The sequence below is a fragment of the Anoplopoma fimbria genome, chromosome 4 (genome assembly GCF_027596085.1).
Source record: "Anoplopoma fimbria isolate UVic2021 breed Golden Eagle Sablefish chromosome 4, Afim_UVic_2022, whole genome shotgun sequence".
In the NCBI taxonomy this organism is placed as follows: domain Eukaryota; kingdom Metazoa; phylum Chordata; class Actinopteri; order Perciformes; family Anoplopomatidae; genus Anoplopoma; species Anoplopoma fimbria.
Window position 1 is genome coordinate 3,087,205 of NC_072452.1, and position 5,582 is coordinate 3,092,786.

Consider the following 5,582-nt stretch of genomic DNA (forward strand, 5'->3'; position numbering starts at 1 on the left):
CAAACAAGCAGAAATGGCACACATATTTCCTTGGAGGCTACTTTTGGACACTCCTCTGTGTACTTAGTAGTAGGCTTTAATGTCACCTTGACTTGGGTCATCATTCTGTCCGTTAAAACAAGGGGAAATAAAATAGACGTGCGATATCATGTGAAGCTGAAGTGCATGGAATTCATAATATGTTTAGTTGATCTGATTTAATTATCTGGCTAATTCCAGTAGTCACGGACTGAAAGCTACATTTCAACAGCCAGAGAAAGACATTTACAAAATCACACTACTGCAACCTTTAAACATAGCAAGAATAAAACGGATTCTGTCCAAACAAGATACAGAAAAATCTGTTGATGTTTTTTTTTATTTTCAGCAGGCTAGACTGGTGTCGTCACAGGTCTTAGTAGAAAATCAGTCAGCTGCTGCAGCCAGAGTCCTCACTAACAGTGGAGCACATTACATCGGCCCTTGGATCTCTGCATTGGCTTCCTGTGTGTCAGAGGGTAGAGTTTTAAATCCTATTACTCGTCTATAAAGCACTAAATGGTCTTAGGCCTAAATACATGTCTGATTTACTAGAACGTTACGAGGCGTCCTGACCCCTCAGGTCATTATGGACAGATTTACTCTGTGTTCCCACAATCTAAACCAAGCGAGGCAAAGCAGCTTTTAGTTTTTATGTTCCCCGCCTGTGGGAAAAGCTTCTTAAAGAACATAATGTCTGCTGAAACTGTCGGCTCCTTCGAAATCAGAGCTTAAAACAGTTGTCATCCAATCAATTAAATATGTATCTTTTTTCTTATCTGTTACTATTTATTTGCCTGTTTTTGCCTTTTTGGTTTTATTGTCTTTTAAATGCAATATGTTTGTATTTATAATGTTTTACTTTCATGTATTTTTATTCCCCTGTAGAGGTCTTTGAATTGTCTCGTGTCTGGTTGCCAATCCCACTCCAGAATGATGCACATGTAGAAACGGAGGCTGTGTGATGTCTGCTCTCTCTAAATTCAATGGGCTTTATCTGATGAACCTCAGGGACGGGGTCATGTCATGGTCAACCCTCTCTCTCATTTTCACATTACATTTAGTTCATCAGGATAATTCTCTTCTTCAGTTGAATAGAACATGAACAAGTAAGGCGTTTAACTATTATGGGATTCATTTTCTCTGGCTTTGCCATGATAGTAGTGCAATACTGCTACTGTCATATAGCATTCTTTCTAGTAGGTTGTGTGCTTAAGTGAAATGTTCTTTTCTCTGGCTTGTACTTGGATGTGGTGGACTTGGTTTGGAAGCCTGTTTTAAGGTAGAAGTCATTCTTATGCAGGTCCTTCCCTGGATTCTACAGGGGCCACATGCCTGCACAGGTTGTGGACAACTGGAAACCTGTTCATTTAAGAGTTTTTTCTGGCCTTAAAAGCCGACATGGCGTAATCCTCAACGGATGAGTGGATGTTCATGTCGTCAAAAGTATGAAAAGCTAGTTGTAGACCAGCTAGACAGAGATGCCTCTTTGGATGCTGGCACTCAACTCTGTCCAGACTAGCCCTGACTAGGTGAAAATTCTTCATGTTTTGGGTTATGGATGATCAAAGTATGTATAAATTGTTATTTTAATAACATGTACAGTTGGCTGTTTACATGTCGTCTTAGGAGCTATAAAACATTTATATCCTATGAATGGATTGACAAATATGTGTGCTTTTTAAGCAACCGAACGAAGATGAGGTCCACTGTCTCCCCTGTCTCAGACACGGAGGCACTCACAAGCTGTTGTGGACAAAGGTATTGGGTTTTTTTTCTGCTTTGACATCTTCTTTTCACCTCTGTACATTTTCTTTACAATGGCATGTTGAAATCAAGGCATTTTGCCCACAGATTCATTACATCCCGCTTCAGAGATTGAATTATTTGTTTAAATAGTGGCATAAACTGTTGATATTGTCAAGATGTGATTATATTAAGAATAAATTGAGGATAACAATAAGACCCACATCCCCCCCAAAAATCCATCAATACTCCATAAAACCATATGTGTACCTTAAAATTGTCAGAAAATTTGACATGAAATGACTGATGATGAGAAAAATGTAGGCCAAATAATCTTAAAACATTAACTAATCAACTTATGACTGGTGTCAATGTGAACAAGAGACAAAGTATGTCTGTCTGGTGATGCATGTCAACTAGGCAATTCTTAAAAACTGCCTCTTCCTTCGACATGCTGCAAGGACAACGTCCCCTCCTTGTGACACGTCTCCTGAAGCTAGGAGAGACCTTTCACACAACTATGTCCTGCATTAGGCAATCTTACTTTGATGGATCTCACCTTCTGATCAAGGACACGGGTGTTTATTTCAGAGCAGCAGTTTGGACTAAGAGATTATGGTCTCCCATCATCCTGTACAGGATGGATCTTGTAATGCCGTGGACTGCAGCCAGAGAGGTCATTGGAAGGTTCATACTTTGTAGATTTTCAAGGACATCCCTATTTATGGTCAATTTAGGTTGCCCCAGCCTTTCATTCAACTCAACTACAGCTACACGGTCAAGTAATGGAGCGACAGTGCTGTCTGAAAGGTGAGCCTTAATTACCTCACTGAGTTGCTGTAAGCCGTCTACTACACACCAAGGGATGTGGGCATAAGCTGCTGTTGCTCTGAGAAACTGCAGTTCCTGACAGATGCAGGTAATCAAAAGTAATGACCTCCCTACTGGTTACGTCAGGAGGCCCATCCCGGGGCTTTTATAAAAGCTGGGGTTCTAATGGGTTCCTGCAAGAGGGAAACCAGCAACAGAAAATGAAGGTGAAAAGGAAATGGTCAGATAGGCTTAAACAGATAATTGACCTTTATGTGTAAAGAGGTCCACATACCTGAACTAAAGATCTTTGTGTACACGTTTCCATTCTGTAGAAAATAGAATTGTGAAACCATTGGGTTTTTATACAAACATATTCTAAAACAGAAAATCGACAGTCATAAAATAGCAATGTAGTTATTATAACAAATAATAATAATGATAAATCATAAATCATTGTAATTTTAACATGCCGTAGATTATGCTATACTACATTTAAACATTTCAATTAAAAAGACATTTCAATCCATGCAGCTCAACCATGAGCTCAATACCCAATTCTCTCCAGTCTAATGTTTACAGAGGGACTGTGGGAATACGCAACGGTTCACTTCCTCGTAAACTGACTTCCTGTGAAGCAAAGCCGAAGTGTCACTGCTGTGTGTCATCATAAAACAAACAAACAAACAAGGGCCACGATGCATCAACATATCTGAAGCAGAAATAAATCAAGAAGTTTACACCTTTCTGGCTCTGAATATTGTATTTGTGTTTGGTAGTATATGCACCAAATATAGTACACATTTTTCATTTGTACGCACTGTTATGTGACACTTAAGGTCAAAGGGTCAGAGGTCAAAGATACAGTACCAGTCAAAAGTTTGGACACACCTTCTCATTCAATGGTTTTTCTTTATTTTTATTTTTTTCTACATTGTAAATTAATATTGAAGACATCCAAACTATGAAGGAACACATCTGGAATTATGTGGTAAACAAACAAATGCTCAACAAACCAGAATATGTTTTATATTTTAGATTCTTCAAAGTAGTTGAATGAGATGGTGTGTCCAAACTTTTGACTGGTACTGTATATTGATACAATTTATTTTAGTCTGAGTAAGATGATTTCAGTTTTCTGTTTTTTTGTTACCTCAAAACCTCCTACAGGTGCAGTGGATGCTGCATTTGTACGCATAGCGCAATAGGAGGTGGAAGTTCAGGAGCTTGAAACAGAGCTGACAAGACGGAAAGTCGACCATTTGCATTTTCATAGGTTTTGTGTCTAGAATGAGGAAATGGAAGGCTTGTTAGCCATCTGCATTCATGCTGGTGCTCCAGATTAAAGAGAGAACCACAGTTAGAACACCTGTATGGCATTAAGGCCTTCCAGCATCTCAGATGTAAGGGGACACGTCCACCGTCAATCCACAGATTGACACTGACCGTCCAAAACAGGCCTGAAAGAGATGATGCTGGCTGACATCTTTCAGGTCGCATTGTAATAACTTGGGTTAACGACTTCTATCTGCTCCTAGCCCATCTGTATGAACAGACAGAAGTTGACGTCTACCATGATGCTCAAATTCTGGCACTACACACCAGAGGAGAGGGTGATCATTGACTGTACGGAGAAAAAAAACATTTAGAAGGTTTATGGGGATTGTCATACAGTCAGGTCCATAAATATTTGGACAGTGACACAATTTTCATCATTTTGGCTCTGTACACAACCACAATGGATTTGAAATGAGCTTTGAATACAGACATTCAGCTTTAATTTGAGGGTATTTACATCCAAATCAGGTGAACGGTGTAGGAATTACAACAAAGTATATACATGCTCCCCCCTTTTGAAGGGACCAAAAGTAATTGGACAAAGTAACATAATCATAAATCAAATTGTCACTTTTAATATTTGGTTGCAAATCCTTTGCAGGCAATGACCGCCTGAATTCCGGAACCCATAGACATCACCAGAGGCTGGGTTTCATCCCTGGTGATGCTCTGCCAGGCCTCTACTTCAACTGTCTTCAGTTCCTGCTTGTTCATTGGGGAGTTTCCCTTCAGCTTTGTCTTCAGCAAGTGAAATGCATGCTCAATTGGATTTATGTCAGGTGATTGACTTGGCCATTGCAGAACATTCCACTTCCTTGCCTTGATAAACTCTTTGGTTGCGTTTGCAGTATGCTTGGGGTCATTGTCCATCTGCACTGTGAAGCGCCGTCCAATGACTTTTGAAGCATTTGGCTGAATATGAGCAGATAATATTGCCCGAAACACTTCAGAATTCATCCTGCTGCTTTTGTCAGCAGTCACATCATCAATAAATACGAGGGAACCAGTTCCATTGGCAGCCATACATGCCCACGCCATAACACTACCACCACCATGCTTCACTGATGAGGTGGTATGCTTTGGATCATGAGCAGTTCCTTCCCTTCTCCATACTCTTCTCTTTCCATCATTCTGCTACAAGTTGATCTTTGCCTCATCTGTCCATAGGATGTTGTTCCAGAACTCTACAGGCTTTTTTAGATGTTTTTTGGCAAACTCTAATCTGGTCTTCCTGTTTTTGAGGCTCACCAATGGTTTACATCTTGTGGTGAACCCTCTGTATTTACTCTGGTGAAGGCTTCTCTTGATTGTTGACACAGATACTCCTACCTCCTGGAGAGTGTTCTTGATCTGGCCAACTCTTGTGAAGGGGGTTTTCTTCACCTGGTAAAGGATTATTCGGTCATCAACCACAGTGGTTTTCCTTGGTCTTCTGGGTCTTTTGGTGTTGCTGAGCTCACCAGTGCTTTTCTTTCTTTTTAAGAATGTACCAAACAGTGGATTTGGCCACACCTAATGTTTTTGCTATCTCTCTGATGGGTTTCTTTTGATTCTTCAGCCTAATGATGGCTTGCTTCACTGATAGCGACAGCTCTTTGGACTTCATATTGAGAATTGACAGCAACAGATTCCAAATGCAAATCCCACACTTGAAATGAACTCTAGACCTT